General features: G+C 39.6%; 1 protein-coding gene across 1 annotated transcript in view; it reads left to right on the plus strand.

The window, feature by feature from the left end:
* Positions 1–14,964, plus strand: part of USH2A (usherin) — an 824,795-nt gene that overhangs the window by 98,145 nt on the left and 711,686 nt on the right. The gene's annotated exons all lie outside the window — the stretch shown is intronic.

The following is a 14,964-nucleotide window of genomic DNA, read 5'->3' on the forward strand; positions in this document are numbered from 1 at the left end:
TTTCTTTCTTTCTGTCTTTTTTCTTTCTTCCTTCCTTTCTTTCTTTCTTTCTTTCTTTCTCTTTCTTTCTCTCTCTTTCTCTTTCTTTCTCTCTCTTTCTCTCTCTTTCTTTTTCTTTTCTTCTCTTTCTCTTTCTCTCTTTCTTTCTCTCTCTTTCTTTTTCTCTCTTTCTCTTCTTTCTTTATCTCTCTTTCTTTCTTTCTTTCTTTCTTTCTTTTTTTCTTTCTTTCTTTCTTTCTTTCTTTCTTTCTTTCTTTCTCTCTCTTTCTATCTCTCTCTTTCTTTCTCTCTCTCTTTCTTTCTCTCTCTCTATCTCTCTCTTTCTCTCTCTCTCTCTTTCTCTCTTTCTCTCTCTCTCTTTCTCTCTCTTTATGTCTCGTTCTTTCTCTCTCTCTTTCTATCTCTCTCTTTCTATCTCTCTCTTTCTCTCTCTCTCTTTCTCTCTCTCTCTCTTTCTCTTGCTTTCTTACTTTCTCTCTCTTTCTTTCTTTCTTTCTGTTTGCTCATAACAAACCCCTATAAAACAATACATCTTCTGGCTATAACTCAATATTTTGATATAAAACTGACAATATTTCAGCAATGAAAGAAGGAGAATCCATCCCGGACACAAAACTATTATTTGGAATGAACAGTTAAAGGAACTGTAGATTAGGACTCAAAGGAGATTAATGGATATAATTAAACTAATAGACACGTGAGGTTGTATGATTTATTTTTACAATTGCACCATTAATCAGAAATTTAAATCCTTAATAAGGCTGATTTTGCTATTTTTTTGCACCATACACAGAACACTCAGAAATGTCTTTGTGAAGTGTCTTTGCCCCAGTTTTTAGCTCCTTGCCTGGGTATCACAGGAGGCTACATTTTTCCTATTGTATGAGTCGTTGTGCGCTGAAAGGCAATTTCCCTTTCTATTCTATTGGCTGCTGTTTAGCACGTGCAGTGCTAATGCTGGGGCTTATGTACCAGTATAGGGCTGCATAGCTGGACACTTGGCTGCTTCCGTAACTCTCCTTAGAGTATGATGGATAAAGTTTTTATCAATAAATCCTATTATGGCCTCCAGATATTTGTTTTTCAAATGGGTCACAATCATTATTTTTTTTTTTTTTTAATTTTACAGAATTATTGACCCAAAAACAATTATTGACAATTCTTTTAAAATATATTAGGCTATTTGGTGAACAAGGCAAATATATTTTCTTCATCTGTAAAATAAAAAAACACATTTCTCTACTCACCTTCCCCCAGTCCACCGTCGAGTCTCCGCCTCCACTCCTAGAGTCTGGCATTGACTGGAGCACTGACTTCATCTCAGCAGCCAATCAGTAAGCTCATCAGCTCTGCCAGTGTAGATGAGACGGCCCACTTAGAGCAGCTGAGCTCACTGATTGGCTGCTGTGCTAACAGCACCACAGTCAATGCCAGACACCAGGAGCAGTGGTGGAGACTCACTGGTGGAGCTGGGGAAGGTGAGTACAGAACAGGGTTTTTTATACCATACTGCAGCCAGGGGAGAAACTTAATTGAAAAGGAACAACCCGCTAAATCTGCTGCCAGTATATAATTGTAGCATGGGTTGAAGCCACTTTTGAGATATCAGAACCAAAAAAAATGTACATAAAAGCAAAATTAAAAAGATAAGTTAAATAACCTACAAACAAAAATAAATATTCATTCAGGAATATGTATAAATACAGCATAATATAATAAGGTGTAAATTTAAAGAATAACTAAGCATTGTTTAAATGCCTTGCAGGCATTGCGAAGTTATGATTTTTGGAATATAAATCACTTTATTTTGCATCCCTCTCTCCCAAATACCTTGCTGCAGTGAGGTTTCACATGAGCATGTCAAGATTCTTTAGAAGCTCCTTTCAACTGCTGCTCATCAATAATCCTTACTCTATAACCAAACAGTCTGTGTACAGGACTTTCCCTGTCTAAGCTTTTTTGCTCTCTACTCAGAACTCAGACAGAGGAATTCCTGTACACTGCATGTAGCTGCTGAGCAGCAGATGAAAGCAGCATTTGAAAGGAATGAACTCTGCATTGAAACAATTCTACAGGGAAATTCCTATACATTGCATGTAGCTGCTCAGTAGCAGATGAAAGCAGCATTTGAAAGGAATGAACTTGGCATTGAAACAATACTGCAGGGAAATTCCTATACACTGCATGTAGCTGCTGAGCAGCAGATGAAAGCAGCATTTGAAAGGAATGAACTAGGCATTGAAACAATACTGCAGAATGACTTTTGAGGAAGAAGGAAGAAAAATAGGGCTTTGAAATTTTCAATCCCTGGAGCATAATTAAAAAGCAAATATTGTTTCTTTTCTTTTTTTTTATTTGTTGTTTAAATCATTATTACAATAAGAAACTTTGTAATATATCTTATCAGAGAAATACTTTTCTTTCTCCTATTGGACTGATTATCATTTTCATAATTTTCAATTCACAGGTAACATTTATTGTCAGTGAATGCAGGTTTTCACATTACTGAGAAAGGAGAGGAGAGTTGGTGCTCGTAAATTTTAATAGACAATATTAACTGTCAATTCAGCAGAATGTCTGTGTCTATATCCCCTCCCTCCATAGAATATTAAAAATACTAACTGTCATCTCCTTTCTCAGTAAGGGGAATGTTTTTCCTCACTGAATACAGATTTTACCCTTGAATTGAGAGTAAAACATCAGTCCAAGAGGAGAAAGAAGCAGTTTTCTCTTATAAGACAAATTACAAAGTTGCCTATTTTTATTTTATGATAACTACTCTTCAACCCCTTTACCCATGTTGGATGTACTGATACATCCAAAGTCAGCTCGCTGTCATTGATATAAACTCATATATTGAGCCTAATTTTTTCCTGGCAGATGATGGCTGTGTTATTCAGCCATCATCTGCCACTAACAGTCGATAGTGGAACGGAGCTCCTCCCGCTGCTGTTAAACAGAGAAATGCCACTGAGAGCAATGGCACTCCATTGGCACTCCTGTGATGCGATCGTGATGATGGCCAGGGGTCTGCTGGTGAACCCCATTCCTGGCATGTTGGTGCTCCTATGTAAGCCAGCCTGTGAGTGGTGCTCATAGGCAACAGTGATTTTTATTATAAACAGCAATACTGTCCCCTAAGAAAACTACAAAGTATAGTAAAAAATTGTAAAAAAAAAAAAGTTTCTTAAAAATATGAAAAAAAATATATATATACAGTACAGACCAAAAGTTTGGACACACCTTCTCATTTAAAGATTCTTCTGTATTTTCATGACTATGAAAATTATACATTCACACTGAAGGCATCAAAACTATGAATTAACACATGTGGGATTATATAGTTAACAAAAAAGTGTGAAACAACTGAAATTGTGTATTATATTCTAGGTTCTTCAAAGTAGCCACCTTTTGCTTTGATAACTGCTTTGCACACTCTTGGCATTCTCTTGATGAGCTTCAAGAGGTAGTCACCGGAAATGGTTTTCAATCACAAGTGTGCCCTGTCAGGTTTAATAAGTGGGATATCTTGCCTTATAAATGGGGTTGGGACCATCAGTTGTGTTGTGCAGAAGTCTGGTGGATACACAGCTGATAGTCCTACTGAATAGACTGTTAGAATTTGTATTATGGCAAGAAAAAAGCAGCTAAGTAATGAAAAACGAGTGGCCATCATTACTTTAAGAAATGAAGGTCAGTCAGCTTGAAAAATAGGGAAAACTTTGAAAGTGTCCCCAAGTGCAGTGGCAAAAAACATCAAGCGCTACAAAGAAACTTGCTCACATGAGGACCGCCCCAGGAAAGGAAGACCAAGAGTCACCTCTGCTTCTGAGGATAAGTTTATCCGAGTCACCAGCCTCAGAAATTGCAGGTTAACAGCAGCTCAGATTAGAGACTAGGTCAATGCCACACAGAGTTCTAGCAGCAGACACATCTATACAACAACTGTTAAGTGGAGACTTTGTGCAGCAGGCCTTCATGGTAAAATAGCTGCTAGGAAACCACTGCTAAGGACAGGCAACAAGCAGAAAAGACTTGTTTGGGCTAAAGAACACAAGGAATGGACATTAGACCAGTGGAAATCTGTGCTTTGGTCTGATGAGTCCAAATTTGAGATCTTTGGTTCCAACCACCGTGTCTTTGTGCGACACAGAAAAGGTGAACGGATGGACTCTACATGCCTGGTTCCCACCGTGAAGCATGGAGGAGGAGGTGTGATGGTGTGGGGGGGGCTTTGCTGGTGACACTGTTGGGGATTTATTCAAAGTTGAAGGCATACTGAACCAGCATGGCTACCACAGCATCTTGCAGCGGCATGCTATTCCATCCGGTTTGCGTTTAGTTGGACCATCATTTATTTTTCAACAGGACAATGACCCCAAACACACCTCCAAGCTGTGTAAAGGCTATTTGACCAAGAAGGACAGTGATGGGGTGCTACGCCAGATGACCTGGCCTCCACAGTCACCAGACCTGAACCCAATCGAGATGGTTTGGGGTGAGCTGGACCGCAGAGTGAAGGCAAAAGGGCCAAGAAGTGCTAAGCATCTCTGGGAACTCCTTCAAGATTGTTGGAAGATCATTCCCGGTGACTACCTCTTGAAGCTCATCAAGAGAATGCCAAGAGTGTGCAAAGCAGTCATCAAAGCAAAAGGTGGCTACTTTGAAGAACCTAGAATATAAGACATAATTTCAGTTGTTTCACACTTTTTTGTTAAGTATATAATTCCACATGTGTTAATTCATAGTTGTGATACCTTCAGTGTGAATGTACAATTTTCATAGTTATGAAAATACAGAAAAATCTTTAAAGGAGAAGATGTGTCCAAACTTTTGGTCTGTACTGTATAAAAATCAAATCACCCTCTTGTTCTCCCATTAAAATAATGACAATAATAATAATAATAATAATAAGAAGAATATATATATATATATATATATATATATATATATATATATATATATATATATATTGTATCTCCAAGTCTATTGAAGCATAAGATAAATTAACCTGATGGCTAAACACTGAAATCAGATTAAAAAAATGCTAAAATTGTGTTTTTTAAACTTTTTTGAGATGCTGCAATATCACAAAAAATGCAATAAGAGGCAATCAAATCTGTCATATATAAAGATTTTATTTCAGGACATAGAAAACAAGCCGTTACACAATCGATCAAAAATGGAAAACTTTGCTGTCTGCGAAGCAGGCAAATTTTTTAAATGTATTTCAGAATTTTTTTTTTCACTATTTAAATTAAAAAAAGCCAGAATTGCGTTTTGTTTTCCCGTAATGTTGCTTATCAATTTTTTTTCCTACACTCCAGTACATCGCATGAACAAATGGATGGTGTTGTTCAAAAGTACAACTCGTCCTAAACCAGGGATTCAAGCTTCAGGAGGCTAATTTGCATATTCCAGGTGCCTTCTGGGAGAAGCGAAGTCTCCCTAAGCTAGAAGATCGTTGGGTACAGCCGGGACCAGCTGCTTCGAAAGCATCACCAAACCAGGGATTCAAGCTTCAGGAGGCTAATTTGCATGTTCCAGGTGCCTTCTGGGAGAAGCGAAGTCTCCCTAAGCTAGAAGATCGTTGGGTACAGCCGGGACCAGCTGCTTCGAAAGCATCACCAAACCAGGGATTCAAGCTTCAGGAGGCTAATTTGCATATTCCAGGTGCCTTCTGGGAGAAGCGAAGTCTCCCTAAGCTAGAAGATCGTTGGGTACAGCCGGGACCAGCTGCTTCGAAAGCATCACCAAACCAGGGATTCAAGCTTCAGGAGGCTAATTTGCATGTTCCAGGTGCCTTCTGGGAGAAGCGAAGTCTCCCTAAGCTAGAAGATCGTTGGGTACAGCCGGGACCAGCTGCTTCGAAAGCATCACCAAACCAGGGATTCAAGCTTCAGGAGGCTAATTTGCATATTCCAGGTGCCTTCTGGGAGAAGCGAAGTCTCCCTAAGCTAGAAGATCGTTGGGTACAGCCGGGACCAGCTGCTTCGAAAGCATCACCAAACCAGGGATTCAAGCTTCAGGAGGCTAATTTGCATGTTCCAGGTGCCTTCTGGGAGAAGTGAAGTCTCCCTAAGCTAGAAGATCGTTGGGTACAGCCGGGACCAGCTGCTTCAAAAGCATCACCAAACCGCGCGCCGTAAGGCGCGCGAATTTTTGCCTGTAGGACATTATTGCAAGAGAGCTTGGCTGAGTAGATTACACAAGAAGGAAAACACACAGCAAGTCAGCAGGATCTAGGAGCAACATGGCAGATGTGACAACCTACATGGTGAGCTGCAGCATGTGCTACATGTTCACAGATCGACCAGAAGAAGAATCAAATTTCACCTGTCAGAAGTGTAGACTAGTGGCCCTTTTAGAAGAAAAGGTGCGGGGTCTGGAAGAAAGAATAGCAACTTTGAAACTCATCAAAGAGAATGAAGACTTTCTAGACAGAACAGAAGCATCTCTACTGGTCACAGAAGGTGAAAAAAGTGTCAGAGAACCTCCAAAAGCAGATGAGTGGAAGCATGTGACCAAAAGAAGCAAGAAGACCATGGAGAAATCACCAACCACACAACTGAAGAACCGATATCAAATCTTTGTAGAGGATGAAGATGGCACACCTAAGAATGAAGCAATACCAGCAAGCAAAAAAGAAAAGGGCACACAGCAACAAGTGACAGCAAAAAGTACAGCCAAGAAGCAACGAAGAGTGGTGGTGGTGGGAGACTCACTACTGAGAGGCACCGAAGCAGCCATCTGCAGACCGGACATAACTGCAAGAGAAGTATGCTGCCTTCCAGGTGCGATGATCAAGGATGTGACCGATAGGATACCAAAGCTCTTCAGCTCCAAGGACGTCCACCCATTTCTTCTGATACATGTTGGCACCAATGACACGGCAAGGAAGGACCTACCGACAATCTGCAAGGACTTTGAAGAGTTGGGGAAGAAAGTAAAGGAACTGGATGCACAGGTAGTTTTTTCTTCTATCCTTCCAGTAGACGGGCATGGCACCAGGAGATGGAACAGGATCCTTGATGCAAACAACTGGCTAAGACGATGGTGCAGACAACAAGGATTTGGATTCCTGGACCACGGTGTGAATTACTGGTACGATGGACTCCTCGCCAGAGATGGACTACACCTCAACAAACCTGGGAAACACACATTCGCCAGAAGACTCGCTACACTCATCAGGAGGGCGTTAAACTAGAAGAAGAGGGGACGGGAAGAAAAACATTAGACTCGAACAAAGACGACCCAGGAAAACATACTCAGAAGGGAGGTAAGAACATTTCTAAAACAATCCACAGTGAGGAGATTGGAACAAAACAAAATCCTCTAAACTGCATGCTCGCAAACGCCAGAAGCCTGACAAACAAGATGGAAGAACTAGAAGCAGAAATATCTACAGGTAACTTTGACATAGTGGGAATAACCGAGACATGGTTAGATGAAAGCTATGACTGGGCAGTTAACTTACAGGGTTACAGTCTGTTTAGAAAGGATCGTAAAAATCGGAGAGGAGGAGGGGTTTGTCTCTATGTAAAGTCTTGTCTAAAGTCCACTTTAAGGGAGGATATTAGCGAAGGGAATGAGAATGTCGAGTCCATATGGGTTGAAATTCATGGAGGGAAAAATGGTAACAAAATTCTCATTGGGGTCTGTTACAAACCCCCAAATATAACAGAAACCATGGAAAGTCTACTTCTAAAGCAGATAGATGAAGCTGCAACCCATAATGAGGTCCTGGTTATGGGGGACTTTAACTACCCGGATATTAACTGGGAAACAGAAACCTGTGAAACCCATAAAGGCAACAGGTTTCTGCTAATAACCAAGAAAAATTATCTTTCACAATTGGTGCAGAATCCAACCAGAGGAGCAGCACTTTTAGACCTAATACTATCTAATAGACCTGACAGAATAACAAATCTGCAGGTGGTTGGGCATTTAGGAAATAGCGACCACAATATTGTGCAGTTTCACCTGTCTTTCACTAGGGGGACTTGTCAGGGAGTCACAAAAACATTGAACTTTAGGAAGGCAAAGTTTGACCAGCTTAGAGATGCCCTTAATCTGGTAGACTGGGACAATATCCTCAGAAATGAGAATACAGATAATAAATGGGAAATGTTTAAGAACATCCTAAATAGGCAGTGTAAGCGGTTTATACCTTGTGGGAATAAAAGGACTAGAAATAGGAAAAACCCAATGTGGCTAAACAAAGAAGTAAGACAGGCAATTAACAGTAAAAAGAAAGCATTTGCACTACTAAAGCAGGATGGCACCATTGAAGCTCTAAAAAACTATAGGGAGAAAAATACTTTATCTAAAAAACTAATTAAAGCTGCCAAAAAGGAAACAGAGAAGCACATTGCTAAGGAGAGTAAAACTAATCCCAAACTGTTCTTCAACTATATCAATAGTAAAAGAATAAAAACTGAAAATGTAGGCCCCTTAAAAAATAGTGAGGAAAGAATGGTTGTAGATGACGAGGAAAAAGCTAACATATTAAACACCTTCTTCTCCACGGTATTCACGGTGGAAAATGAAATGCTAGGTGAAATCCCAAGAAACAATGAAAACCCTATATTAAGGGTCACCAATCTAACCCAAGAAGAGGTGCGAAACCGGCTAAATAAGATTAAAATAGATAAATCTCCGGGTCCGGATGGCATACACCCACGAGTACTAAGAGAACTAAGTAATGTAATAGATAAACCATTATTTCTTATTTTTAGTGACTCTATAGCGACAGGGTCTGTTCCGCAGGACTGGCGCATAGCAAATGTGGTGCCAATATTCAAAAAGGGCTCTAAAAGTGAACCTGGAAATTATAGGCCAGTAAGTCTAACCTCTATTGTTGGTAAAATATTTGAAGGGTTTCTGAGGGATGTTATTCTGGATTATCTCAATGAGAATAACTGTTTAACTCCATATCAGCATGGGTTTATGAGAAATCGCTCCTGTCAAACCAATCTAATCAGTTTTTATGAAGAGGTAAGCTATAGGCTGGACCACGGTGAGTCATTGGACGTGGTATATCTCGATTTTTCCAAAGCGTTTGATACCGTGCCGCACAAGAGGTTGGTACACAAAATGAGAATGCTTGGTCTGGGGGAAAATGTGTGTAAATGGGTTAGTAACTGGCTTAGAGATAGAAAGCAGAGGGTGGTTATAAATGGTATAGTCTCTAACTGGGTCGCTGTGATCAGTGGGGTACCGCAGGGGTCAGTATTGGGACCTGTTCTCTTCAACATATTCATTAATGATCTGGTAGAAGGTTTACACAGTAAAATATCGATATTTGCAGATGATACAAAACTATGTAAAGCAGTTAATACAAGAGAAGATAGTATTCTGCTACAGATGGATCTGGATAAGTTGGAAACTTGGGCTGAAAGGTGGCAGATGAGGTTTAACAATGATAAATGTAAGGTTATACACATGGGAAGAGGGAATCAATATCACCATTACACACTGAACGGGAAACCACTGGGTAAATCTGACAGGGAGAAGGACTTGGGGATCCTAGTTAATGATAAACTTACCTGGAGCAGCCAGTGCCAGGCAGCAGCTGCCAAGGCAAACAGGATCATGGGGTGCATTAAAAGAGGTCTGGATACACATGATGAGAGCATTATACTGCCTCTGTACAAATCCCTAGTTAGACCGCACATGGAGTACTGTGTCCAGTTTTGGGCACCGGTGCTCAGGAAGGATATAATGGAACTAGAGAGAGTACAAAGGAGGGCAACAAAATTAATAAAGGGGATGGGAGAACTACAATACCCAGATAGATTAGCGAAATTAGGATTATTTAGTCTAGAAAAAAGACGACTGAGGGGCGATCTAATAACCATGTATAAGTATATAAGGGGACAATACAAATATCTCGCTGAGGATCTGTTTATACCAAGGAAGGTGACGGGCACAAGGGGGCATTCTTTGCGTCTGGAGGAGAGAAGGTTTTTCCACCAACATAGAAGAGGATTCTTTACTGTTAGGGCAGTGAGAATCTGGAATTGCTTGCCTGAGGAGGTGGTGATGGCGAACTCAGTCGAGGGGTTCAAGAGAGGCCTGGATGTCTTCCTGGAGCAGAACAATATTGTATCATACAATTATTAGGTTCTGTAGAAGGACGTAGATCTGGGTATTTATTATGATGGAATATAGGCTGAACTGGATGGACAAATGTCTTTTTTCGGCCTTACTAACTATGTTACTATGTTACTATGTCCTGCAAAAAACAAACCCACATACGTCTATTAACTGAAAATAAAAAATGTCACAGCTCTTGGAAGAAAGGGGAGGAAAAACGAAAGCGCCAAAAGCAAAAAATTGCCTGGACGGGAAAGGGTTAAATAATAAAAAAAAAAAAAAACGAAGTGTAATTGCAATTTAATTCTTCAACAGTCTCGTTATCTGACTGACCGTGCACTTTGTGACTCTTTATGCTTCTCGTGAACACACTTATTATTTTACGCCGTTGTGATCTAGTTGACATACAGATATCGAAAAAAAAAATGTTTCCAGAGAAAAATCATTAAAAAGAGGCCCGCCATCCAATTACACTAAAATAGACATGTCATGTATCAAAAATGAATGGTAGACGATGGCGAAAAACAATAAAAATCTACTTTAGGTGGCGGAAAAAATAAAAATAAACTTTTCAATTAATTTGTATTAATTATTTGCATCAAAGAAATGATGAAAAAAATGATAAAAAGGAAACTTACATGAGTGATGTCACAACATTCCAATTAGAATCCCAAATAGAAAAGCAATAATATCAATTAACGTGTACTAGAAACATCTAGATTGGAGAGGTCCACAATACCCTGTACCAAAAGTCGTCAGTAAAGAACTCTGGTAGAACTTCACATTTCTGGTTCCTCCTGAAGAATACTAAAATAATCTCCATTTATAGAGTTTGGAAAGAACCCCAAGTATGGAGGTGACCATGGCCTTATAGGATGGTAACCACATAAGTCATTGTTCGGTGCTTCTCCTCCATTACTCTTTCATTATCCTCAGAACCTATATCATTATCCTGACATTGACGCCATAATCAACTCAAATTACCGCTGATGATAAAACCCTGCAGCGCTTAAGATTGATAGCGCTAAGGAACATGTCAGCCCTGTGTGGGCCGAGCGGAGCCCCTCTACTACGCTCATTTCCCTGACCTTATTTCCCAGGTAGATGTCAATTATTTATTTCTACTTTCCTATGGTGATGTTTTAAACATTCTCCCCTACTTGTTATTCCTGCTGGCATTGCGACTGTCCTTTGATATTATTCTTTAGTACATCAAATGGGAACATTTTAGTATTTTTTGATTGCCCTGATAGTTTCATGCAAGTTTTAATATATTCAGTTCAAAGATCTTAAGAAAGTCTGGCTCATTACTGGATAGGCAATAAAAAACAGAAATGATTCCGACAGAGTATATTGAGCTATATTTCCCAACAGAAAAAGTGAGCACTGATTCATTATTGCCGACCACAGATGTGTAGGGGCGTCAGGAAAATTAGGAAGGTGCGTGACAGTCATGGATCTATCAATGGGCGGATAATAGTGTCTACATATATATATATATATATATATATATATATATATATATATATATATATATATGTATATATATATATATGGTATATATAAAAATGTTTTAATGAAATATGTAAAAAAGTATATATATATATATATATATAAATAAAAAATAAGTAAATATATAGTATGTGTGTAGTTAAATATATGAAATATATATAGAAATAAAAAAATATATAATATTTGTATATATATGTATATACTTACATATTATGCACAGAAAAAGTGATCACAGATGTGTAGGGCCTTTCAGGAAAATTAGGGAAGTGTGTAACACTCATGGATCTCCTATCAATAGTCGGATAAAAGGTTGTATATACACTCCCTGACAGAAGTTATGTCACTTATCCATGTTATGTATTTAAAAGCTTATAATAACCTGACGTTAAATTCATCCATTGGTTGTATAAATTATTCTTTTGAAAGCTGAAACCCTCCGAAATGTGGTTTAGGTTAAGAAAATAAATTGCCATCAATGCAGAAATATTGAATCATTTAATGGACACAGAAAGGTCAGATTTTGGCAAGACAAAAGTTTTGTCGCCCACAGAACGTAATGTGATATTCAAGCAAATTATTAACTTAAAATACAAATATATGTTGCATAACATTGGTGAATGAAATTGTGGTGCTATTAGTCATATTTAATATTTTGTGTGACTTCCATGAGCTTGAAGGACTGCATCCGTGCGGTTCAACAATGATTCATACAATTTATTAATGAAATCATCAGGAATAGCACAGAATGCAGTCTTACCTGCCTCCCAGAGTTCATCTAGATTCTTTGGTTTTGTCTTCCAAGCTTCCTCTTTCATCCTACCCCAAACATGCTCAATGATGTTCATGTCTGGTGACTGGGCTGGCCAGTCCTTGAGCACCTTGATCTTTTTTGCCTGGAGGAGCTTTGTTGTAGAGATGGATGTATGAGATGGAGCACCATCCTGCTGCAGAATTTGACCCCTTTTATGATTTGGAATATAAGAGGTTGCTAATACTTCTTGATATTTTAGGCTATTGATCAGGGTCAGCTCCAGGTTTTTGAGGGCCCCGGGCGAAAGAGTCTCAGTTTTACACATACCACGATTCATGATCGCATATAAACACAGCCATTAGTATATAACACAGCCCACGTAGTATATAGCACAGCCACGTAGCATATAACACAGCCATGTAGTATATAACAGCCCACGTAGCATATAACACAGCCACGTAATATATAGCACAGCCCACGTATCATATAACAGCCTATATAGTATATAGCACAGCCACATAGTATATAACACGGCCCACATAGCTTATAGAACAGTCATGTAGTATACAGCACAGCCCACATAGTAGTATACAGCACTGCCCACACAGTAGTATACAGCACAGCCCACACAGTAGTATATAGCACAGCCCACACAGTAGTATATAGCACAGCCCACACAGTAGTATATAACACAGCCCACACAGTAGTATACTGCACTGCCCAAATAGTAGTATACAGCACTGCCCACATAGTAGTATATAGCACAGCCACACAGTAGTATACAGCACTGGCCACATAGTAGTATACAGCACTGCCCACATAGTAGTATATAGCACAGCCACACAGTAGTATACAGCACTGGCCACATAGTAGTATACAGCACTGCCCACATAGTAGTATATAGCACTGCCCACATAGTAGTATACAGCACTTTCCACGTAGTATATAGCAGCCCATGTAGTATATAACACAGCCCACGTAGTATATAACACTGCCCACGTAGTATATAACACAGCCCAAGTAGTATATAGCAGCCCATTTATCAATACTAAAGTAGTGGACAACCTCTTTAATCTCCGCAAACCAGATATTTCTTCTCATGCTCTTTGGTCACTCGAAATTTCAGAGCATAATAAGTGTAAGATCTTGAAAAAAAAATATATATATATTTGTACTCCCCTCACCGCTCACTTTTCCAGCCCCTCTGCTTCTCACCGTCCCGCATCTTGTCCTCGTCGTCATCTTATCACCACCACTAAGCACTGAATCCCAGGCTCCATAAGTTTCTGCTTTACAGGAAGAAATCCAGGACGTTTCTGTGCAAAGTCACGAGGACATGAAGTGTGGCGTAACCTTGAGTGCGTACGCATATAAACTTACTGGATCCAATGTGATGAGGCCCCATGTAAACTTATTGGATCCAATGTTATGAGGCCTGAGCGTAAACTTACTTGATCTAACATGATGAGGCCTGAGTGTAAACTTATTGGATCCAACGTGATGAGGCCAGCATGTAAACTTACTGGATCCAACGTGATGAGGCCAGCGTGTAAACTTACTGGATCCAACGTGATGAGGCCAGTGTATAAACTTACTGGATCCAACGTGATGAGGTCAGCATGTAAATTTACTAAATCCGACGTGATGAGGCCAGCATGTAAACTTACTGGATCCAATGTGATGAGGCCCGCGCGTAAACTAACTGGATCCAATGTGATGAGGCCAGCGTGTAAACTTACTGGATCCAACCTGATGAGGCCCGCAAGTAACCTTACTGGATCCAACATGATGAGGCCCGAGCGTAAACTTACTGCATCCAACGTAATGAGGCCCACGAGTAAACTTACTGGATCCAAGATGATGAGACACGTGAGTAAACTTACTAGATCCAACATGATGAGGCCCGCACATAAACTTACTGGATCCAACGTGATGAGGCCAGCGTGTAAACTTACTGGATCCAACCTGATGAGGCCCGCAAGTAACCTTACTGGATCCATCATGATGAGGCCCGAGCGTAAACTTACTGCATCCAACGTAATGAGGCCCACGAGTAAACTTACTGGATCCAAGATGATGAGACACGTGAGTAAACTTACTGGATCCAACATGATGAGGCCCGCACATAAACTTACTGGATCCAACGTGATGAGGCCCGCACATAAACTTACTGGATCCAACATGATGAGGCTATTAAACAATATGGAGGTCTCATAGACCAAGAAAGAGTATTTCCCTCTCTTACTCTATCCTGGTTTCCTGGCCTCCCTCCCTTTTATACTCATGGCATGGGCGCTATGTGAGTTTCAAAAATAAGAAACGCGATCCTTTATTATAAGCTTCAAAAAGTCGCAATGATTGTTCAAATTGTCAAAAATATTATAGTTAATATAATGTAAGTCCACACCTATAATAATAAACACATACAAGGAATTTCTAATTATTTACATTACTAAATACTCGGCTGAGTTGCTCTTAAATATATAACGCTTCCAATCTTAAAAATCCTAAATGTCCCATTTTTCATTTTATTTTCGAACAATAAGTTAAATTATAATTGAAGTCTCAGAGTCTTTAAGAAACCCCGTCCGCTCTGACATTGG

This window comes from Ranitomeya imitator, chromosome 5 (assembly GCF_032444005.1).
Source record: "Ranitomeya imitator isolate aRanImi1 chromosome 5, aRanImi1.pri, whole genome shotgun sequence".
NCBI lineage: Eukaryota > Metazoa > Chordata > Amphibia > Anura > Dendrobatidae > Ranitomeya > Ranitomeya imitator.